Consider the following 21493-nt stretch of genomic DNA (forward strand, 5'->3'; position numbering starts at 1 on the left):
ACCTTCAGTGGAGCTACAAGTAAAGCTGCAGATGGCCATCCATTGCAACGAGGATTGGCCAACCAGGTATTAATAGCAGAGTGACTCCACTGCCACGCCCTTTCACGCTGGACCTGCGCTTGTGATCAAGAGGCTGCACGCCAGTCCCATAGACCCGAGAGCCCAATTGAAAAGGTGCTTGCTTCTCACTTTATTTCTCTCGCTATTTCTTGCTGTTTTAGGCCGCTGACACGCCGCCTGCAGCCAAAGGACCAGCGCTGGAGTGCCCTTTGTCATTTTTACCAGCTGGCCATATTTTACAATCGAGCGTCAGAATACCAAACAGGTAAGAGTTAGGTCTGGGAATTGAGTCCACTTTCCATCGTGTGTCCCATAAAGCGGAAGTGTCCAGCCGAGTGCAAGCAGGTGCCTTTTGCCCGCGTGTGCTGGGACACTGCAGCTTTGGACGTGAGCCAACTTGCCCTTTTCAGTGGGCCAGTACCCGTGACTCCAGTGAGAGAAGAGGAAAAGAAAGAACTTTCCCCTTCTCTGTCGAGTGGCCCCAGTGGCCTAATGGATAAGGCACTGGCCTCCTAAGCCAGGGATTGTGGGTTCGAGTCCCATCTGGGGTGGTTCGTGGCATTTTGTTCACACTTCTGCCAAAGCATGCAAAAGGTTTTTGCGGTAGTAGGGGGTGGGCGCAGGCTAGTACTTTGCTGGGCGCTGTGAAGTCCAGAACGTGCTCTGCTGGTAGCAGACTTTAAATGCCGGGAGACTGCAGAGTGTAGCAACGCCTCATGTCAGCGAAGAGACACAGATGAGTGGTAAGAAAGACAGGGAAAATATGCTTTCTGGAATCAGAGCTCCTGCAGACAGGGCTCACTCTTCTGCCAGCTCCGACCTGCTCCGATGAAAACGAAATAAAAGAGCAAAGGCTGCGCACTTTGAACCAATTATTCGAAGCATCGTATTGAAATGAAATAAAAGGTTAACAGCCCTGGGTGGCATCAAAGTGGAATTTCCTGAATATGTCACCAATGCCATGCAATGCGCCTGTTGCACAGTATCACGCCTGTTGCCGGCCCTCGCGCGGATGACTCTTTGGGATAGCAGAAAGTGGACGGAAGACTTTTAGGATGATAGTAAAAAAAACAGAAGCGAGCACATGACTTTATTTGCGACGATTGGCGAGTTTTGAATAAAATAGTGAAAATGAAGTAAAAGCGTCTTGCTGGAGAATGCGGGCATCGATCCCGCTACCTCTCGCATGCTAAGCGAGCGCTCTACCATCTGAGCTAATTCCCCTCCTCCTCGAAGGCTCTCGATACACTGCTTCAGAGCTGAAGCACAGTCTCCGGCTCACACTTGCTTGGCTGTCCAGGGACCTGTAGTGCATAAAGCCCTTTCTCTTCATCTGCCGCAGAGGAAATCACAATCTCACCCCTTTGCCCAAAACAAAATACCTTCAGTGGAGCTACAAGTAAAGCTGCAGATGGCCATCCATTGCAACGAGGATTGGCCAACCAGGTATTAATAGCAGAGTGACTCCACTGCCACGCCCTTTCACGCTGGACCTGCGCTTGTGATCAAGAGGCTGCACGCCAGTCCCATAGACCCGAGAGCCCAATTGAAAAGGTGCTTGCTTCTCACTTTATTTCTCTCGCTATTTCTTGCTGTTTTAGGCCGCTGACACGCCGCCTGCAGCCAAAGGACCAGCGCTGGAGTGCCCTTTGTCATTTTTACCAGCTGGCCATATTTTACAATCGAGCGTCAGAATACCAAACAGGTAAGAGTTAGGTCTGGGAATTGAGTCCACTTTCCATCGTGTGTCCCATAAAGCGGAAGTGTCCAGCCGAGTGCAAGCAGGTGCCTTTTGCCCGCGTGTGCTGGGACACTGCAGCTTTGGACGTGAGCCAACTTGCCCTTTTCAGTGGGCCAGTACCCGTGACTCCAGTGAGAGAAGAGGAAAAGAAAGAACTTTCCCCTTCTCTGTCGAGTGGCCCCAGTGGCCTAATGGATAAGGCACTGGCCTCCTAAGCCAGGGATTGTGGGTTCGAGTCCCATCTGGGGTGGTTCGTGGCATTTTGTTCACACTTCTGCCAAAGCATGCAAAAGGTTTTTGCGGTAGTAGGGGGTGGGCGCAGGCTAGTACTTTGCTGGGCGCTGTGAAGTCCAGAACGTGCTCTGCTGGTAGCAGACTTTAAATGCCGGGAGACTGCAGAGTGTAGCAACGCCTCATGTCAGCGAAGAGACACAGATGAGTGGTAAGAAAGACAGGGAAAATATGCTTTCTGGAATCAGAGCTCCTGCAGACAGGGCTCACTCTTCTGCCAGCTCCGACCTGCTCCGATGAAAACGAAATAAAAGAGCAAAGGCTGCGCACTTTGAACCAATTATTCGAAGCATCGTATTGAAATGAAATAAAAGGTTAACAGCCCTGGGTGGCATCAAAGTGGAATTTCCTGAATATGTCACCAATGCCATGCAATGCGCCTGTTGCACAGTATCACGCCTGTTGCCGGCCCTCGCGCGGATGACTCTTTGGGATAGCAGAAAGTGGACGGAAGACTTTTAGGATGATAGTAAAAAAAACAGGATAAGGCACTGGCCTCCTAAGCCAGGGATTGTGGGTTCGAGTCCCATCTGGGGTGGTTCGTGGCATTTTGTTCACACTTCTGCCAAAGCATGCAAAAGGTTTTTGCGGTAGTAGGGGGTGGGCGCAGGCTAGTACTTTGCTGGGCGCTGTGAAGTCCAGAACGTGCTCTGCTGGTAGCAGACTTTAAATGCCGGGAGACTGCAGAGTGTAGCAACGCCTCATGTCAGCGAAGAGACACAGATGAGTGGTAAGAAAGACAGGGAAAATATGCTTTCTGGAATCAGAGCTCCTGCAGACAGGGCTCACTCTTCTGCCAGCTCCGACCTGCTCCGATGAAAACGAAATAAAAGAGCAAAGGCTGCGCACTTTGAACCAATTATTCGAAGCATCGTATTGAAATGAAATAAAAGGTTAACAGCCCTGGGTGGCATCAAAGTGGAATTTCCTGAATATGTCACCAATGCCATGCAATGCGCCTGTTGCACAGTATCACGCCTGTTGCCGGCCCTCGCGCGGATGACTCTTTGGGATAGCAGAAAGTGGACGGAAGACTTTTAGGATGATAGTAAAAAAAACAGAAGCGAGCACATGACTTTATTTGCGACGATTGGCGAGTTTTGAATAAAATAGTGAAAATGAAGAAAAAGCGTCTTGCTGGAGAATGCGGGCATCGATCCCGCTACCTCTCGCATGCTAAGCGAGCGCTCTACCATCTGAGCTAACTCCCCTCCTCCTCGAAGGCTCTCGATACACTGCTTCAGAGCTGAAGCACAGTCTCCGGCTCACACTTGCTTGGCTGTCCAGGGACCTGTAGTGCATAAAGCCCTTTCTCTTCATCTGCCGCAGAGGAAATCACAATCTCACCCCTTTGCCCAAAACAAAATACCTTCAGTGGAGCTACAAGTAAAGCTGCAGATGGCCATCCATTGCAACGAGGATTGGCCAACCAGGTATTAATAGCAGAGTGACTCCACTGCCACGCCCTTTCACGCTGGACCTGCGCTTGTGATCAAGAGGCTGCACGCCAGTCCCATAGACCCGAGAGCCCAATTGAAAAGGTGCTTATTTCTCTCTTTATTTCTCTCGCTATTTCTTGCTGTTTTAGGCCGCTGACACGCCGCCTGCAGCCAAAGGACCAGCGCTGGAGTGCCCTTTGTCATTTTTACCAGCTGGCCATATTTTACAATCGAGCGTCAGAATACCAAACAGGTAAGAGTTAGGTCTGGGAATTGAGTCCACTTTCCATCGTGTGTCCCATAAAGCGGAAGTGTCCAGCCGAGTGCAAGCAGGTGCCTTTTGCCCGCGTGTGCTGGGACACTGCAGCTTTGGACGTGAGCCAACTTGCCCTTTTCAGTGGGCCAGTACCCGTGACTCCAGTGAGAGAAGAGGAAAAGAAAGAACTTTCCCCTTCTCTGTCGAGTGGCCCCAGTGGCCTAATGGATAAGGCACTGGCCTCCTAAGCCAGGGATTGTGGGTTCGAGTCCCATCTGGGGTGGTTCGTGGCATTTTGTTCACACTTCTGCCAAAGCATGCAAAAGGTTTTTGCGGTAGTAGGGGGTGGGCGCAGGCTAGTACTTTGCTGGGCGCTGTGAAGTCCAGAACGTGCTCTGCTGGTAGCAGACTTTAAATGCCGGGAGACTGCAGAGTGTAGCAACGCCTCATGTCAGCGAAGAGACACAGATGAGTGGTAAGAAAGACAGGGAAAATATGCTTTCTGGAATCAGAGCTCCTGCAGACAGGGCTCACTCTTCTGCCAGCTCCGACCTGCTCCGATGAAAACGAAATAAAAGAGCAAAGGCTGCGCACTTTGAACCAATTATTCGAAGCATCGTATTGAAATGAAATAAAAGGTTAACAGCCCTGGGTGGCATCAAAGTGGAATTTCCTGAATATGTCACCAATGCCATGCAATGCGCCTGTTGCACAGTATCACGCCTGTTGCCGGCCCTCGCGCGGATGACTCTTTGGGATAGCAGAAAGTGGACGGAAGACTTTTAGGATGATAGTAAAAAAAACAGAAGCGAGCACATGACTTTATTTGCGACGATTGGCGAGTTTTGAATAAAATAGTGAAAATGAAGTAAAAGCGTCTTGCTGGAGAATGCGGGCATCGATCCCGCTACCTCTCGCATGCTAAGCGAGCGCTCTACCATCTGAGCTAATTCCCCTCCTCCTCGAAGGCTCTCGATACACTGCTTCAGAGCTGAAGCACAGTCTCCGGCTCACACTTGCTTGGCTGTCCAGGGACCTGTAGTGCATAAAGCCCTTTCTCTTCATCTGCCGCAGAGGAAATCACAATCTCACCCCTTTGCCCAAAACAAAATACCTTCAGTGGAGCTACAAGTAAAGCTGCAGATGGCCATCCATTGCAACGAGGATTGGCCAACCAGGTATTAATAGCAGAGTGACTCCACTGCCACGCCCTTTCACGCTGGACCTGCGCTTGTGATCAAGAGGCTGCACGCCAGTCCCATAGACCCGAGAGCCCAATTGAAAAGGTGCTTATTTCTCTCTTTATTTCTCTCGCTATTTCTTGCTGTTTTAGGCCGCTGACACGCCGCCTGCAGCCAAAGGACCAGCGCTGGAGTGCCCTTTGTCATTTTTACCAGCTGGCCATATTTTACAATCGAGCGTCAGAATACCAAACAGGTAAGAGTTAGGTCTGGGAATTGAGTCCACTTTCCATCGTGTGTCCCATAAAGCGGAAGTGTCCAGCCGAGTGCAAGCAGGTGCCTTTTGCCCGCGTGTGCTGGGACACTGCAGCTTTGGACGTGAGCCAACTTGCCCTTTTCAGTGGGCCAGTACCCGTGACTCCAGTGAGAGAAGAGGAAAAGAAAGAACTTTCCCCTTCTCTGTCGAGTGGCCCCAGTGGCCTAATGGATAAGGCACTGGCCTCCTAAGCCAGGGATTGTGGGTTCGAGTCCCATCTGGGGTGGTTCGTGGCATTTTGTTCACACTTCTGCCAAAGCATGCAAAAGGTTTTTGCGGTAGTAGGGGGTGGGCGCAGGCTAGTACTTTGCTGGGCGCTGTGAAGTCCAGAACGTGCTCTGCTGGTAGCAGACTTTAAATGCCGGGAGACTGCAGAGTGTAGCAACGCCTCATGTCAGCGAAGAGACACAGATGAGTGGTAAGAAAGACAGGGAAAATATGCTTTCTGGAATCAGAGCTCCTGCAGACAGGGCTCACTCTTCTGCCAGCTCCGACCTGCTCCGATGAAAACGAAATAAAAGAGCAAAGGCTGCGCACTTTGAACCAATTATTCGAAGCATCGTATTGAAATGAAATAAAAGGTTAACAGCCCTGGGTGGCATCAAAGTGGAATTTCCTGAATATGTCACCAATGCCATGCAATGCGCCTGTTGCACAGTATCACGCCTGTTGCCGGCCCTCGCGCGGGTGACTCTTTGGGATAGCAGAAAGTGGACGGAAGACTTTTAGGATGATAGTAAAAAAAACAGAAGCGAGCACATGACTTTATTTGCGACGATTGGCGAGTTTTGAATAAAATAGTGAAAATGAAGAAAAAGCGTCTTGCTGGAGAATGCGGGCATCGATCCCGCTACCTCTCGCATGCTAAGCGAGCGCTCTACCATCTGAGCTAATTCCCCTCCTCCTCGAAGGCTCTCGATACACTGCTTCAGAGCTGAAGCACAATCTCCGGCTCACACTTGCTTGGCTGTCCAGGGACCTGTAGTGCATAAAGCCCTTTCTCTTCATCTGCGGCAGAGGAAATCACAATCTCACCCCTTTGCCCAAAACAAAATACCTTCAGTGGAGCTACAAGTAAAGCTGCAGATGGCCATCCATTGCAACGAGGATTGGCCAACCAGGTATTAATAGCAGAGTGACTCCACTGCCACGCCCTTTCACGCTGGACCTGCGCTTGTGATCAAGAGGCTGCACGCCAGTCCCATAGACCCGAGAGCCCAATTGAAAAGGTGCTTGCTTCTCACTTTATTTCTCTCGCTATTTCTTGCTGTTTTAGGCCGCTGACACGCCGCCTGCAGCCAAAGGACCAGCGCTGGAGTGCCCTTTGTCATTTTTACCAGCTGGCCATATTTTACAATCGAGCGTCAGAATACCAAACAGGTAAGAGTTAGGTCTGGGAATTGAGTCCACTTTCCATCGTGTGTCCCATAAAGCGGAAGTGTCCAGCCGAGTGCAAGCAGGTGCCTTTTGCCCGCGTGTGCTGGGACACTGCAGCTTTGGACGTGAGCCAACTTGCCCTTTTCAGTGGGCCAGTACCTGTGACTCCAGTGAGAGAAGAGGAAAAGAAAGAACTTTCCCCTTCTCTGTCGAGTGGCCCCAGTGGCCTAATGGATAAGGCACTGGCCTCCTAAGCCAGGGATTGTGGGTTCGAGTCCCATCTGGGGTGGTTCGTGGCATTTTGTTCACACTTCTGCCAAAGCATGCAAAAGGTTTTTGCGGTAGTAGGGGGTGGGCGCAGGCTAGTACTTTGCTGGGCGCTGTGAAGTCCAGAACGTGCTCTGCTGGTAGCAGACTTTAAATGCCGGGAGACTGCAGAGTGTAGCAACGCCTCATGTCAGCGAAGAGACACAGATGAGTGGTAAGAAAGACAGGGAAAATATGCTTTCTGGAATCAGAGCTCCTGCAGACAGGGCTCACTCTTCTGCCAGCTCCGACCTGCTCCGATGAAAACGAAATAAAAGAGCAAAGGCTGCGCACTTTGAACCAATTATTCGAAGCATCGTATTGAAATGAAATAAAAGGTTAACAGCCCTGGGTGGCATCAAAGTGGAATTTCCTGAATATGTCACCAATGCCATGCAATGCGCCTGTTGCACAGTATCACGCCTGTTGCCGGCCCTCGCGCGGATGACTCTTTGGGATAGCAGAAAGTGGACGGAAGACTTTTAGGATGATAGTAAAAAAAACAGAAGCGAGCACATGACTTTATTTGCGACGATTGGCGAGTTTTGAATAAAATAGTGAAAATGAAGAAAAAGCGTCTTGCTGGAGAATGCGGGCATCAATCCCGCTACCTCTCGCATGCTAAGCGAGCGCTCTACCATCTGAGCTAATTCCCCTCCTCCTCGAAGGCTCTCGATACACTGCTTCAGAGCTGAAGCACAGTCTCCGGCTCACACTTGCTTGGCTGTCCAGGGACCTGTAGTGCATAAAGCCCTTTCTCTTCATCTGCCGCAGAGGAAATCACAATCTCACCCCTTTGCCCAAAACAAAATACCTTCAGTGGAGCTACAAGTAAAGCTGCAGATGGCCATCCATTGCAACGAGGATTGGCCAACCAGGTATTAATAGCAGAGTGACTCCACTCCCACGCCCTTTCACGCTGGACCTGCGCTTGTGATCAAGAGGCTGCACGCCAGTCCCATAGACCCGAGAGCCCAATTGAAAAGGTGCTTGCTTCTCACTTTATTTCTCTCGCTATTTCTTGCTGTTTTAGGCCGCTGACACGCCGCCTGCAGCCAAAGGACCAGCGCTGGAGTGCCCTTTGTCATTTTTACCAGCTGGCCATATTTTACAATCGAGCGTCAGAATACCAAACAGGTAAGAGTTAGGTCTGGGAATTGAGTCCACTTTCCATCGTGTGTCCCATAAAGCGGAAGTGTCCAGCCGAGTGCAAGCAGGTGCCTCTTGCCCGCGTGTGCTGGGACACTGCAGCTTTGGACGTGAGCCAACTTGCCCTTTTCAGTGGGCCAGTACCCGTGACTCCAGTGAGAGAAGAGGAAAAGAAAGAACTTTCCCCTTCTCTGTCGAGTTGCCCCAGTGGCCTAATGGATAAGGCACTGGCCTCCTAAGCCAGGGATTGTGGGTTCGAGTCCCATCTGGGGTGGTTCGTGGCATTTTGTTCACACTTCTGCCAAAGCATGCAAAAGGTTTTTGAGGTAGTAGGGGGTGGGCGCAGGCTAGTACTTTGCTGGGCGCTGTGAAGTCCAGAACGTGCTCTGCTGGTAGCAGACTTTAAATGCCGGGAGACTGCAGAGTGTAGCAACGCCTCATGTCAGCGAAGAGACACAGATGAGTGGTAAGAAAGACAGGGAAAATATGCTTTCTGGAATCAGAGCTCCTGCAGACAGGGCTCACTCTTCTGCCAGCTCCGACCTGCTCCGATGAAAACGAAATAAAAGAGCAAAGGCTGCGCACTTTGAACCAATTATTCGAAGCATCGTATTGAAATGAAATAAAAGGTTAACAGCCCTGGGTGGCATCAAAGTGGAATTTCCTGAATATGTCACCAATGCCATGGAATGCGCCTGTTGCACAGTATCACGCCTGTTGCCGGCCCTCGCGCGGGTGACTCTTTGGGATAGCAGAAAGTGGACGGAAGACTTTTAGGATGATAGTAAAAAAAACAGAAGCGAGCACATGACTTTATTTGCGACGATTGGCGAGTTTTGAATAAAATAGTGAAAATGAAGAAAAAGCGTCTTGCTGGAGAATGCGGGCATCGATCCCGCTACCTCTCGCATGCTAAGTGAGCGCTCTACCATCTGAGCTAATTCCCCTCCTCCTCGAGGGCTCTCGATACACTGCTTCAGAGCTGAAGCACAATCTCCGGCTCACACTTGCTTGGCTGTCCAGGGACCTGTAGTGCATAAAGCCCTTTCTCTTCATCTGCGGCAGAGGAAATCACAATCTCACCCCTTTGCCCAAAACAAAATACCTTCAGTGGAGCTACAAGTAAAGCTGCAGATGGCCATCCATTGCAACGAGGATTGGCCAACCAGGTATTAATAGCAGAGTGACTCCACTGCCACGCCCTTTCACGCTGGACCTGCGCTTGTGATCAAGAGGCTGCACGCCAGTCCCATAGACCCGAGAGCCCAATTGAAAAGGTGCTTGCTTCTCACTTTATTTCTCTCGCTATTTCTTGCTGTTTTAGGCCGCTGACACGCCGCCTGCAGCCAAAGGACCAGCGCTGGAGTGCCCTTTGTCATTTTTACCAGCTGGCCATATTTTACAATCGAGCGTCAGAATACCAAACAGGTAAGAGTTAGGTCTGGGAATTGAGTCCACTTTCCATCGTGTGTCCCATAAAGCGGAAGTGTCCAGCCGAGTGCAAGCAGGTGCCTTTTGCCCGCGTGTGCTGGGACACTGCAGCTTTGGACGTGAGCCAACTTGCCCTTTTCAGTGGGCCAGTACCCGTGACTCCAGTGAGAGAAGAGGAAAAGAAAGAACTTTCCCCTTCTCTGTCGAGTGGCCCCAGTGGCCTAATGGATAAGGCACTGGCCTCCTAAGCCAGGGATTGTGGGTTCGAGTCCCATCTGGGGTGGTTCGTGGCATTTTGTTCACACTTCTGCCAAAGCATGCAAAAGGTTTTTGCGGTAGTAGGGGGTGGGCGCAGGCTAGTACTTTGCTGGGCGCTGTGAAGTCCAGAACGTGCTCTGCTGGTAGCAGACTTTAAATGCCGGGAGACTGCAGAGTGTAGCAACGCCTCATGTCAGCGAAGAGACACAGATGAGTGGTAAGAAAGACAGGGAAAATATGCTTTCTGGAATCAGAGCTCCTGCAGACAGGGCTCACTCTTCTGCCAGCTCCGACCTGCTCCGATGAAAACGAAATAAAAGAGCAAAGGCTGCGCACTTTGAACCAATTATTCGAAGCATCGTATTGAAATGAAATAAAAGGTTAACAGCCCTGGGTGGCATCAAAGTGGAATTTCCTGAATATGTCACCAATGCCATGCAATGCGCCTGTTGCACAGTATCACGCCTGTTGCCGGCCCTCGCGCGGATGACTCTTTGGGATAGCAGAAAGTGGACGGAAGACTTTTAGGATGATAGTAAAAAAAACAGGATAAGGCACTGGCCTCCTAAGCCAGGGATTGTGGGTTCGAGTCCCATCTGGGGTGGTTCGTGGCATTTTGTTCACACTTCTGCCAAAGCATGCAAAAGGTTTTTGAGGTAGTAGGGGGTGGGCGCAGGCTAGTACTTTGCTGGGCGCTGTGAAGTCCAGAACGTGCTCTGCTGGTAGCAGACTTTAAATGCCGGGAGACTGCAGAGTGTAGCAACGCCTCATGTCAGCGAAGAGACACAGATGAGTGGTAAGAAAGACAGGGAAAATATGCTTTCTGGAATCAGAGCTCCTGCAGACAGGGCTCACTCTTCTGCCAGCTCCGACCTGCTCCGATGAAAACGAAATAAAAGAGCAAAGGCTGCGCACTTTGAACCAATTATTCGAAGCATCGTATTGAAATGAAATAAAAGGTTAACAGCCCTGGGTGGCATCAAAGTGGAATTTCCTGAATATGTCACCAATGCCATGGAATGCGCCTGTTGCACAGTATCACGCCTGTTGCCGGCCCTCGCGCGGGTGACTCTTTGGGATAGCAGAAAGTGGACGGAAGACTTTTAGGATGATAGTAAAAAAAACAGAAGCGAGCACATGACTTTATTTGCGACGATTGGCGAGTTTTGAATAAAATAGTGAAAATGAAGAAAAAGCGTCTTGCTGGAGAATGCGGGCATCGATCCCGCTACCTCTCGCATGCTAAGCGAGCGCTCTACCATCTGAGCTAATTCCCCTCCTCCTCGAAGGCTCTCGATACACTGCTTCAGAGCTGAAGCACAATCTCCGGCTCACACTTGCTTGGCTGTCCAGGGACCTGTAGTGCATAAAGCCCTTTCTCTTCATCTGCGGCAGAGGAAATCACAATCTCACCCCTTTGCCCAAAACAAAATACCTTCAGTGGAGCTACAAGTAAAGCTGCAGATGGCCATCCATTGCAACGAGGATTGGCCAACCAGGTATTAATAGCAGAGTGACTCCACTGCCACGCCCTTTCACGCTGGACCTGCGCTTGTGATCAAGAGGCTGCACGCCAGTCCCATAGACCCGAGAGCCCAATTGAAAAGGTGCTTGCTTCTCACTTTATTTCTCTCGCTATTTCTTGCTGTTTTAGGCCGCTGACACGCCGCCTGCAGCCAAAGGACCAGCGCTGGAGTGCCCTTTGTCATTTTTACCAGCTGGCCATATTTTACAATCGAGCGTCAGAATACCAAACAGGTAAGAGTTAGGTCTGGGAATTGAGTCCACTTTCCATCGTGTGTCCCATAAAGCGGAAGTGTCCAGCCGAGTGCAAGCAGGTGCCTTTTGCCCGCGTGTGCTGGGACACTGCAGCTTTGGACGTGAGCCAACTTGCCCTTTTCAGTGGGCCAGTACCCGTGACTCCAGTGAGAGAAGAGGAAAAGAAAGAACTTTCCCCTTCTCTGTCGAGTGGCCCCAGTGGCCTAATGGATAAGGCACTGGCCTCCTAAGCCAGGGATTGTGGGTTCGAGTCCCATCTGGGGTGGTTCGTGGCATTTTGTTCACACTTCTGCCAAAGCATGCAAAAGGTTTTTGCGGTAGTAGGGGGTGGGCGCAGGCTAGTACTTTGCTGGGCGCTGTGAAGTCCAGAACGTGCTCTGCTGGTAGCAGACTTTAAATGCCGGGAGACTGCAGAGTGTAGCAACGCCTCATGTCAGCGAAGAGACACAGATGAGTGGTAAGAAAGACAGGGAAAATATGCTTTCTGGAATCAGAGCTCCTGCAGACAGGGCTCACTCTTCTGCCAGCTCCGACCTGCTCCGATGAAAACGAAATAAAAGAGCAAAGGCTGCGCACTTTGAACCAATTATTCGAAGCATCGTATTGAAATGAAATAAAAGGTTAACAGCCCTGGGTGGCATCAAAGTGGAATTTCCTGAATATGTCACCAATGCCATGCAATGCGCCTGTTGCACAGTATCACGCCTGTTGCCGGCCCTCGCGCGGATGACTCTTTGGGATAGCAGAAAGTGGACGGAAGACTTTTAGGATGATAGTAAAAAAAACAGGATAAGGCACTGGCCTCCTAAGCCAGGGATTGTGGGTTCGAGTCCCATCTGGGGTGGTTCGTGGCATTTTGTTCACACTTCTGCCAAAGCATGCAAAAGGTTTTTGAGGTAGTAGGGGGTGGGCGCAGGCTAGTACTTTGCTGGGCGCTGTGAAGTCCAGAACGTGCTCTGCTGGTAGCAGACTTTAAATGCCGGGAGACTGCAGAGTGTAGCAACGCCTCATGTCAGCGAAGAGACACAGATGAGTGGTAAGAAAGACAGGGAAAATATGCTTTCTGGAATCAGAGCTCCTGCAGACAGGGCTCACTCTTCTGCCAGCTCCGACCTGCTCCGATGAAAACGAAATAAAAGAGCAAAGGCTGCGCACTTTGAACCAATTATTCGAAGCATCGTATTGAAATGAAATAAAAGGTTAACAGCCCTGGGTGGCATCAAAGTGGAATTTCCTGAATATGTCACCAATGCCATGGAATGCGCCTGTTGCACAGTATCACGCCTGTTGCCGGCCCTCGCGCGGGTGACTCTTTGGGATAGCAGAAAGTGGACGGAAGACTTTTAGGATGATAGTAAAAAAAACAGAAGCGAGCACATGACTTTATTTGCGACGATTGGCGAGTTTTGAATAAAATAGTGAAAATGAAGAAAAAGCGTCTTGCTGGAGAATGCGGGCATCGATCCCGCTACCTCTCGCATGCTAAGCGAGCGCTCTACCATCTGAGCTAATTCCCCTCCTCCTCGAAGGCTCTCGATACACTGCTTCAGAGCTGAAGCACAATCTCCGGCTCACACTTGCTTGGCTGTCCAGGGACCTGTAGTGCATAAAGCCCTTTCTCTTCATCTGCGGCAGAGGAAATCACAATCTCACCCCTTTGCCCAAAACAAAATACCTTCAGTGGAGCTACAAGTAAAGCTGCAGATGGCCATCCATTGCAACGAGGATTGGCCAACCAGGTATTAATAGCAGAGTGACTCCACTGCCACGCCCTTTCACGCTGGACCTGCGCTTGTGATCAAGAGGCTGCACGCCAGTCCCATAGACCCGAGAGCCCAATTGAAAAGGTGCTTGCTTCTCACTTTATTTCTCTCGCTATTTCTTGCTGTTTTAGGCCGCTGACACGCCGCCTGCAGCCAAAGGACCAGCGCTGGAGTGCCCTTTGTCATTTTTACCAGCTGGCCATATTTTACAATCGAGCGTCAGAATACCAAACAGGTAAGAGTTAGGTCTGGGAATTGAGTCCACTTTCCATCGTGTGTCCCATAAAGCGGAAGTGTCCAGCCGAGTGCAAGCAGGTGCCTTTTGCCCGCGTGTGCTGGGACACTGCAGCTTTGGACGTGAGCCAACTTGCCCTTTTCAGTGGGCCAGTACCCGTGACTCCAGTGAGAGAAGAGGAAAAGAAAGAACTTTCCCCTTCTCTGTCGAGTGGCCCCAGTGGCCTAATGGATAAGGCACTGGCCTCCTAAGCCAGGGATTGTGGGTTCGAGTCCCATCTGGGGTGGTTCGTGGCATTTTGTTCACACTTCTGCCAAAGCATGCAAAAGGTTTTTGCGGTAGTAGGGGGTGGGCGCAGGCTAGTACTTTGCTGGGCGCTGTGAAGTCCAGAACGTGCTCTGCTGGTAGCAGACTTTAAATGCCGGGAGACTGCAGAGTGTAGCAACGCCTCATGTCAGCGAAGAGACACAGATGAGTGGTAAGAAAGACAGGGAAAATATGCTTTCTGGAATCAGAGCTCCTGCAGACAGGGCTCACTCTTCTGCCAGCTCCGACCTGCTCCGATGAAAACGAAATAAAAGAGCAAAGGCTGCGCACTTTGAACCAATTATTCGAAGCATCGTATTGAAATGAAATAAAAGGTTAACAGCCCTGGGTGGCATCAAAGTGGAATTTCCTGAATATGTCACCAATGCCATGCAATGCGCCTGTTGCACAGTATCACGCCTGTTGCCGGCCCTCGCGCGGATGACTCTTTGGGATAGCAGAAAGTGGACGGAAGACTTTTAGGATGATAGTAAAAAAAACAGGATAAGGCACTGGCCTCCTAAGCCAGGGATTGTGGGTTCGAGTCCCATCTGGGGTGGTTCGTGGCATTTTGTTCACACTTCTGCCAAAGCATGCAAAAGGTTTTTGCGGTAGTAGGGGGTGGGCGCAGGCTAGTACTTTGCTGGGCGCTGTGAAGTCCAGAACGTGCTCTGCTGGTAGCAGACTTTAAATGCCGGGAGACTGCAGAGTGTAGCAACGCCTCATGTCAGCGAAGAGACACAGATGAGTGGTAAGAAAGACAGGGAAAATATGCTTTCTGGAATCAGAGCTCCTGCAGACAGGGCTCACTCTTCTGCCAGCTCCGACCTGCTCCGATGAAAACGAAATAAAAGAGCAAAGGCTGCGCACTTTGAACCAATTATTCGAAGCATCGTATTGAAATGAAATAAAAGGTTAACAGCCCTGGGTGGCATCAAAGTGGAATTTCCTGAATATGTCACCAATGCCATGCAATGCGCCTGTTGCACAGTATCACGCCTGTTGCCGGCCCTCGCGCGGATGACTCTTTGGGATAGCAGAAAGTGGACGGAAGACTTTTAGGATGATAGTAAAAAAAACAGAAGCGAGCACATGACTTTATTTGCGACGATTGGCGAGTTTTGAATAAAATAGTGAAAATGAAGAAAAAGCGTCTTGCTGGAGAATGCGGGCATCGATCCCGCTACCTCTCGCATGCTAAGCGAGCGCTCTACCATCTGAGCTAATTCCCCTCCTCCTCGAAGGCTCTCGATACACTGCTTCAGAGCTGAAGCACAGTCTCCGGCTCACACTTGCTTGGCTGTCCAGGGACCTGTAGTGCATAAAGCCCTTTCTCTTCATCTGCCGCAGAGGAAATCACAATCTCACCCCTTTGCCCAAAACAAAATACCTTCAGTGGAGCTACAAGTAAAGCTGCAGATGGCCATCCATTGCAACGAGGATTGGCCAACCAGGTATTAATAGCAGAGTGACTCCACTGCCACGCCCTTTCACGCTGGACCTGCGCTTGTGATCAAGAGGCTGCACGCCAGTCCCATAGACCCGAGAGCCCAATTGAAAAGGTGCTTGCTTCTCACTTTATTTCTCTCGCTATTTCTTGCTGTTTTAGGCCGCTGACACGCCGCCTGCAGCCAAAGGACCAGCGCTGGAGTGCCCTTTGTCATTTTTACCAGCTGGCCATATTTTACAATCGAGCGTCAGAATACCAAACAGGTAAGAGTTAGGTCTGGGAATTGAGTCCACTTTCCATCGTGTGTCCCATAAAGCGGAAGTGTCCAGCCGAGTGCAAGCAGGTGCCTTTTGCCCGCGTGTGCTGGGACACTGCAGCTTTGGACGTGAGCCAACTTGCCCTTTTCAGTGGGCCAGTACCCGTGACTCCAGTGAGAGAAGAGGAAAAGAAAGAACTTTCCCCTTCTCTGTCGAGTGGCCCCAGTGGCCTAATGGATAAGGCACTGGCCTCCTAAGCCAGGGATTGTGGGTTCGAGTCCCATCTGGGGTGGTTCGTGGCATTTTGTTCACACTTCTGCCAAAGCATGCAAAAGGTTTTTGCGGTAGTAGGGGGTGGGCGCAGGCTAGTACTTTGCTGGGCGCTGTGAAGTCCAGAACGTGCTCTGCTGGTAGCAGACTTTAAATGCCGGGAGACTGCAGAGTGTAGCAACGCCTCATGTCAGCGAAGAGACACAGATGAGTGGTAAGAAAGACAGGGAAAATATGCTTTCTGGAATCAGAGCTCCTGCAGACAGGGCTCACTCTTCTGCCAGCTCCGACCTGCTCCGATGAAAACGAAATAAAAGAGCAAAGGCTGCGCACTTTGAACCAATTATTCGAAGCATCGTATTGAAATGAAATAAAAGGTTAACAGCCCTGGGTGGCATCAAAGTGGAATTTCCTGAATATGTCACCAATGCCATGCAATGCGCCTGTTGCACAGTATCACGCCTGTTGCCGGCCCTCGCGCGGATGACTCTTTGGGATAGCAGAAAGTGGACGGAAGACTTTTAGGATGATAGTAAAAAAAACAGAAGCGAGCACATGACTTTATTTGCGACGATTGGCGAGTTTTGAATAAAATAGTGAAAATGAAGTAAAAGCGTCTTGCTGGAGAATGCGGGCATCGATCCCGCTACCTCTCGCATGCTAAGCGAGCGCTCTACCATCTGAGCTAATTCCCCTCCTCCTCGAAGGCTCTCGATACACTGCTTCAGAGCTGAAGCACAGTCTCCGGCTCACACTTGCTTGGCTGTCCAGGGACCTGTAGTGCATAAAGCCCTTTCTCTTCATCTGCCGCAGAGGAAATCACAATCTCACCCCTTTGCCCAAAACAAAATACCTTCAGTGGAGCTACAAGTAAAGCTGCAGATGGCCATCCATTGCAACGAGGATTGGCCAACCAGGTATTAATAGCAGAGTGACTCCACTGCCACGCCCTTTCACGCTGGACCTGCGCTTGTGATCAAGAGGCTGCACGCCAGTCCCATAGACCCGAGAGCCCAATTGAAAAGGTGCTTGCTTCTCACTTTATTTCTCTCGCTATTTCTTGCTGTTTTAGGCCGCTGACACGCCGCCTGCAGCCAAAGGACCAGCGCTGGAGTGCCCTTTGTCATTTTTACCAGCTGGCCATATTTTACAATCGAGCGTCAGAATACCAAACAGGTAAGAGTTAGGTCTGGGAATTGAGTCCACTTTCCATCGTGTGTCCCATAAAGCGGAAGTGTCCAGCCGAGTGCAAGCAGGTGCCTTTTGCCCGCGTGTGCTGGGACACTGCAGCTTTGGACGTGAGCCAACTTGCCCTTTTCAGTGGGCCAGTACCCGTGACTCCAGTGAGAGAAGAGGAAAAGAAAGAACTTTCCCCTTCTCTGTCGAGTGGCCCCAGTGGCCTAATGGATAAGGCACTGGCCTCCTAAGCCAGGGATTGTGGGTTCGAGTCCCATCTGGGGTGGTTCGTGGCATTTTGTTCACACTTCTGCCAAAGCATGCAAAAGGTTTTTGCGGTAGTAGGGGGTGGGCGCAGGCTAGTACTTTGCTGGGCGCTGTGAAGTCCAGAACGTGCTCTGCTGGTAGCAGACTTTAAATGCCGGGAGACTGCAGAGTGTAGCAACCCCTCATGTCAGCGAAGAGACACAGATGAGTGGTAAGAAAGACAGGGAAAATATGCTTTCTGGAATCAGAGCTCCTGCAGACAGGGCTCACTCTTCTGCCAGCTCCGACCTGCTCCGATGAAAACGAAATAAAAGAGCAAAGGCTGCGCACTTTGAACCAATTATTCGAAGCATCGTATTGAAATGAAATAAAAGGTTAACAGCCCTGGGTGGCATCAAAGTGGAATTTCCTGAATATGTCACCAATGCCATGCAATGCGCCTGTTGCACAGTATCACGCCTGTTGCCGGCCCTCGCGCGGATGACTCTTTGGGATAGCAGAAAGTGGACGGAAGACTTTTAGGATGATAGTAAAAAAAACAGAAGCGAGCACATGACTTTATTTGCGACGATTGGCGAGTTTTGAATAAAATAGTGAAAATGAAGAAAAAGCGTCTTGCTGGAGAATGCGGGCATCGATCCCGCTACCTCTCGCATGCTAAGCGAGCGCTCTACCATCTGAGCTAATTCCCCTCCTCCTCGAAGGCTCTCGATACACTGCTTCAGAGCTGAAGCACAGTCTCCGGCTCACACTTGCTTGGCTGTCCAGGGACCTGTAGTGCATAAAGCCCTTTCTCTTCATCTGCCGCAGAGGAATTCACAATCTCACCCCTTTGCCCAAAACAAAATACCTTCAGTGGAGCTACAAGTAAAGCTGCAGATGGCCATCCATTGCAACGAGGATTGGCCAACCAGGTATTAATAGCAGAGTGACTCCACTGCCACGCCCTTTCACGCTGGACCTGCGCTTGTGATCAAGAGGCTGCACGCCAGTCCCATAGACCCGAGAGCCCAATTGAAAAGGTGCTTGCTTCTCACTTTATTTCTCTCGCTATTTCTTGCTGTTTTAGGCCGCTGACACGCCGCCTGCAGCCAAAGGACCAGCGCTGGAGTGCCCTTTGTCATTTTTACCAGCTGGCCATATTTTACAATCGAGCGTCAGAATACCAAACAGGTAAGAGTTAGGTCTGGGAATTGAGTCCACTTTCCATCGTGTGTCCCATAAAGCGGAAGTGTCCAGCCGAGTGCAAGCAGGTGCCTTTTGCCCGCGTGTGCTGGGACACTGCAGCTTTGGACGTGAGCCAACTTGCCCTTTTCAGTGGGCCAGTACCTGTGACTCCAGTGAGAGAAGAGGAAAAGAAAGAACTTTCCCCTTCTCTGTCGAGTGGCCCCAGTGGCCTAATGGATAAGGCACTGGCCTCCTAAGCCAGGGATTGTGGGTTCGAGTCCCATCTGGGGTGGTTCGTGGCATTTTGTTCACACTTCTGCCAAAGCATGCAAAAGGTTTTTGCGGTAGTAGGGGGTGGGCGCAGGCTAGTACTTTGCTGGGCGCTGTGAAGTCCAGAACGTGCTCTGCTGGTAGCAGACTTTAAATGCCGGGAGACTGCAGAGTGTAGCAACGCCTCATGTCAGCGAAGAGACACAGATGAGTGGTAAGAAAGACAGGGAAAATATGCTTTCTGGAATCAGAGCTCCTGCAGACAGGGCTCACTCTTCTGCCAGCTCCGACCTGCTCCGATGAAAACGAAATAAAAGAGCAAAGGCTGCGCACTTTGAACCAATTATTCGAAGCATCGTATTGAAATGAAATAAAAGGTTAACAGCCCTGGGTGGCATCAAAGTGGAATTTCCTGAATATGTCACCAATGCCATGCAATGCGCCTGTTGCACAGTATCACGCCTGTTGCCGGCCCTCGCGCGGATGACTCTTTGGGATAGCAGAAAGTGGACGGAAGACTTTTAGGATGATAGTAAAAAAAACAGAAGCGAGCACATGACTTTATTTGCGACGATTGGCGAGTTTTGAATAAAATAGTGAAAATGAAGAAAAAGCGTCTTGCTGGAGAATGCGGGCATCAATCCCGCTACCTCTCGCATGCTAAGCGAGCGCTCTACCATCTGAGCTAATTCCCCTCCTCCTCGAAGGCTCTCGATACACTGCTTCAGAGCTGAAGCACAGTCTCCGGCTCACACTTGCTTGGCTGTCCAGGGACCTGTAGTGCATAAAGCCCTTTCTCTTCATCTGCCGCAGAGGAAATCACAATCTCACCCCTTTGCCCAAAACAAAATACCTTCAGTGGAGCTACAAGTAAAGCTGCAGATGGCCATCCATTGCAACGAGGATTGGCCAACCAGGTATTAATAGCAGAGTGACTCCACTCCCACGCCCTTTCACGCTGGACCTGCGCTTGTGATCAAGAGGCTGCACGCCAGTCCCATAGACCCGAGAGCCCAATTGAAAAGGTGCTTGCTTCTCACTTTATTTCTCTCGCTATTTCTTGCTGTTTTAGGCCGCTGACACGCCGCCTGCAGCCAAAGGACCAGCGCTGGAGTGCCCTTTGTCATTTTTACCAGCTGGCCATATTTTACAATCGAGCGTCAGAATACCAAACAGGTAAGAGTTAGGTCTGGGAATTGAGTCCACTTTCCATCGTGTGTCCCATAAAGCGGAAGTGTCCAGCCGAGTGCAAGCAGGTGCCTCTTGCCCGCGTGTGCTGGGACACTGCAGCTTTGGACGTGAGCCAACTTGCCCTTTTCAGTGGGCCAGTACCCGTGACTCCAGTGAGAGAAGAGGAAAAGAAAGAACTTTCCCCTTCTCTGTCGAGTTGCCCCAGTGGCCTAATGGATAAGGCACTGGCCTCCTAAGCCAGGGATTGTGGGTTCGAGTCCCATCTGGGGTGGTTCGTGGCATTTTGTTCACACTTCTGCCAAAGCATGCAAAAGGTTTTTGAGGTAGTAGGGGGTGGGCGCAGGCTAGTACTTTGCTGGGCGCTGTGAAGTCCAGAACGTGCTCTGCTGGTAGCAGACTTTAAATGCCGGGAGACTGCAGAGTGTAGCAACGCCTCATGTCAGCGAAGAGACACAGATGAGTGGTAAGAAAGACAGGGAAAATATGCTTTCTGGAATCAGAGCTCCTGCAGACAGGGCTCACTCTTCTGCCAGCTCCGACCTGCTCCGATGAAAACGAAATAAAAGAGCAAAGGCTGCGCACTTTGAACCAATTATTCGAAGCATCGTATTGAAATGAAATAAAAGGTTAACAGCCCTGGGTGGCATCAAAGTGGAATTTCCTGAATATGTCACCAATGCCATGGAATGCGCCTGTTGCACAGTATCACGCCTGTTGCCGGCCCTCGCGCGGGTGACTCTTTGGGATAGCAGAAAGTGGACGGAAGACTTTTAGGATGATAGTAAAAAAAACAGAAGCGAGCACATGACTTTATTTGCGACGATTGGCGAGTTTTGAATAAAATAGTGAAAATGAAGAAAAAGCGTCTTGCTGGAGAATGCGGGCATCGATCCCGCTACCTCTCGCATGCTAAGTGAGCGCTCTACCATCTGAGCTAATTCCCCTCCTCCTCGAAGGCTCTCGATACACTGCTTCAGAGCTGAAGCACAATCTCCGGCTCACACTTGCTTGGCTGTCCAGGGACCTGTAGTGCATAAAGCCCTTTCTCTTCATCTGCGGCAGAGGAAATCACAATCTCACCCCTTTGCCCAAAACAAAATACCTTCAGTGGAGCTACAAGTAAAGCTGCAGATGGCCATCCATTGCAACGAGGATTGGCCAACCAGGTATTAATAGCAGAGTGACTCCACTGCCACGCCCTTTCACGCTGGACCTGCGCTTGTGATCAAGAGGCTGCACGCCAGTCCCATAGACCCGAGAGCCCAATTGAAAAGGTGCTTGCTTCTCACTTTATTTCTCTCGCTATTTCTTGCTGTTTTAGGCCGCTGACACGCCGCCTGCAGCCAAAGGACCAGCGCTGGAGTGCCCTTTGTCATTTTTACCAGCTGGCCATATTTTACAATCGAGCGTCAGAATACCAAACAGGTAAGAGTTAGGTCTGGGAATTGAGTCCACTTTCCATCGTGTGTCCCATAAAGCGGAAGTGTCCAGCCGAGTGCAAGCAGGTGCCTTTTGCCCGCGTGTGCTGGGACACTGCAGCTTTGGACGTGAGCCAAC

The 21493-nt window shown here is 50.6% G+C and overlaps 24 non-coding genes across 24 annotated transcripts; 13 read left to right on the top strand and 11 right to left on the bottom strand.

Annotated features, from left to right (window-relative positions):
- The first annotated feature begins 538 nt into the window (after nucleotides 1–538).
- On the top strand, nucleotides 539–611 carry TRNAR-CCU (transfer RNA arginine (anticodon CCU)). Its single transcript has one exon. It is a non-coding gene; the product is annotated as a tRNA-Arg (tRNA).
- Nucleotides 612–1211: 600 nt separating this feature from the next.
- On the bottom strand, nucleotides 1212–1284 carry TRNAA-AGC (transfer RNA alanine (anticodon AGC)). The gene has a single exon. It is a non-coding gene; the product is annotated as a tRNA-Ala (tRNA).
- Nucleotides 1285–1978: 694 nt separating this feature from the next.
- On the top strand, nucleotides 1979–2051 carry TRNAR-CCU (transfer RNA arginine (anticodon CCU)). Its single transcript has one exon. It is a non-coding gene; the product is annotated as a tRNA-Arg (tRNA).
- A 1179-nt stretch (nucleotides 2052–3230) lies between these two features.
- TRNAA-AGC (transfer RNA alanine (anticodon AGC)) lies at nucleotides 3231–3303 on the bottom strand. Its single transcript has one exon. It is a non-coding gene; the product is annotated as a tRNA-Ala (tRNA).
- A 694-nt stretch (nucleotides 3304–3997) lies between these two features.
- Nucleotides 3998–4070, top strand: TRNAR-CCU (transfer RNA arginine (anticodon CCU)). The gene has a single exon. It is a non-coding gene; the product is annotated as a tRNA-Arg (tRNA).
- A 600-nt stretch (nucleotides 4071–4670) lies between these two features.
- TRNAA-AGC (transfer RNA alanine (anticodon AGC)) lies at nucleotides 4671–4743 on the bottom strand. Its single transcript has one exon. It is a non-coding gene; the product is annotated as a tRNA-Ala (tRNA).
- Nucleotides 4744–5437: 694 nt separating this feature from the next.
- TRNAR-CCU (transfer RNA arginine (anticodon CCU)) lies at nucleotides 5438–5510 on the top strand. The gene has a single exon. It is a non-coding gene; the product is annotated as a tRNA-Arg (tRNA).
- A 600-nt stretch (nucleotides 5511–6110) lies between these two features.
- On the bottom strand, nucleotides 6111–6183 carry TRNAA-AGC (transfer RNA alanine (anticodon AGC)). Its single transcript has one exon. It is a non-coding gene; the product is annotated as a tRNA-Ala (tRNA).
- A 694-nt stretch (nucleotides 6184–6877) lies between these two features.
- TRNAR-CCU (transfer RNA arginine (anticodon CCU)) lies at nucleotides 6878–6950 on the top strand. Its single transcript has one exon. It is a non-coding gene; the product is annotated as a tRNA-Arg (tRNA).
- A 600-nt stretch (nucleotides 6951–7550) lies between these two features.
- TRNAA-AGC (transfer RNA alanine (anticodon AGC)) lies at nucleotides 7551–7623 on the bottom strand. The gene has a single exon. It is a non-coding gene; the product is annotated as a tRNA-Ala (tRNA).
- A 694-nt stretch (nucleotides 7624–8317) lies between these two features.
- Nucleotides 8318–8390, top strand: TRNAR-CCU (transfer RNA arginine (anticodon CCU)). The gene has a single exon. It is a non-coding gene; the product is annotated as a tRNA-Arg (tRNA).
- A 1367-nt stretch (nucleotides 8391–9757) lies between these two features.
- On the top strand, nucleotides 9758–9830 carry TRNAR-CCU (transfer RNA arginine (anticodon CCU)). The gene has a single exon. It is a non-coding gene; the product is annotated as a tRNA-Arg (tRNA).
- Nucleotides 9831–11009: 1179 nt separating this feature from the next.
- On the bottom strand, nucleotides 11010–11082 carry TRNAA-AGC (transfer RNA alanine (anticodon AGC)). The gene has a single exon. It is a non-coding gene; the product is annotated as a tRNA-Ala (tRNA).
- A 694-nt stretch (nucleotides 11083–11776) lies between these two features.
- TRNAR-CCU (transfer RNA arginine (anticodon CCU)) lies at nucleotides 11777–11849 on the top strand. Its single transcript has one exon. It is a non-coding gene; the product is annotated as a tRNA-Arg (tRNA).
- Nucleotides 11850–13028: 1179 nt separating this feature from the next.
- Nucleotides 13029–13101, bottom strand: TRNAA-AGC (transfer RNA alanine (anticodon AGC)). The gene has a single exon. It is a non-coding gene; the product is annotated as a tRNA-Ala (tRNA).
- Nucleotides 13102–13795: 694 nt separating this feature from the next.
- Nucleotides 13796–13868, top strand: TRNAR-CCU (transfer RNA arginine (anticodon CCU)). The gene has a single exon. It is a non-coding gene; the product is annotated as a tRNA-Arg (tRNA).
- Nucleotides 13869–15047: 1179 nt separating this feature from the next.
- On the bottom strand, nucleotides 15048–15120 carry TRNAA-AGC (transfer RNA alanine (anticodon AGC)). The gene has a single exon. It is a non-coding gene; the product is annotated as a tRNA-Ala (tRNA).
- A 694-nt stretch (nucleotides 15121–15814) lies between these two features.
- On the top strand, nucleotides 15815–15887 carry TRNAR-CCU (transfer RNA arginine (anticodon CCU)). Its single transcript has one exon. It is a non-coding gene; the product is annotated as a tRNA-Arg (tRNA).
- A 600-nt stretch (nucleotides 15888–16487) lies between these two features.
- TRNAA-AGC (transfer RNA alanine (anticodon AGC)) lies at nucleotides 16488–16560 on the bottom strand. The gene has a single exon. It is a non-coding gene; the product is annotated as a tRNA-Ala (tRNA).
- Nucleotides 16561–17254: 694 nt separating this feature from the next.
- TRNAR-CCU (transfer RNA arginine (anticodon CCU)) lies at nucleotides 17255–17327 on the top strand. The gene has a single exon. It is a non-coding gene; the product is annotated as a tRNA-Arg (tRNA).
- A 600-nt stretch (nucleotides 17328–17927) lies between these two features.
- Nucleotides 17928–18000, bottom strand: TRNAA-AGC (transfer RNA alanine (anticodon AGC)). The gene has a single exon. It is a non-coding gene; the product is annotated as a tRNA-Ala (tRNA).
- A 694-nt stretch (nucleotides 18001–18694) lies between these two features.
- Nucleotides 18695–18767, top strand: TRNAR-CCU (transfer RNA arginine (anticodon CCU)). The gene has a single exon. It is a non-coding gene; the product is annotated as a tRNA-Arg (tRNA).
- Nucleotides 18768–19367: 600 nt separating this feature from the next.
- Nucleotides 19368–19440, bottom strand: TRNAA-AGC (transfer RNA alanine (anticodon AGC)). The gene has a single exon. It is a non-coding gene; the product is annotated as a tRNA-Ala (tRNA).
- Nucleotides 19441–20134: 694 nt separating this feature from the next.
- TRNAR-CCU (transfer RNA arginine (anticodon CCU)) lies at nucleotides 20135–20207 on the top strand. The gene has a single exon. It is a non-coding gene; the product is annotated as a tRNA-Arg (tRNA).
- The last annotated feature ends 1286 nt before the right edge of the window (nucleotides 20208–21493 follow it).

The sequence above is a fragment of the Ambystoma mexicanum genome, chromosome 5q (genome assembly GCF_040938575.1).
Source record: "Ambystoma mexicanum isolate Mex_15411 chromosome 5q, UKY_AmexF1_1, whole genome shotgun sequence".
Lineage (NCBI taxonomy): Eukaryota > Metazoa > Chordata > Amphibia > Caudata > Ambystomatidae > Ambystoma > Ambystoma mexicanum.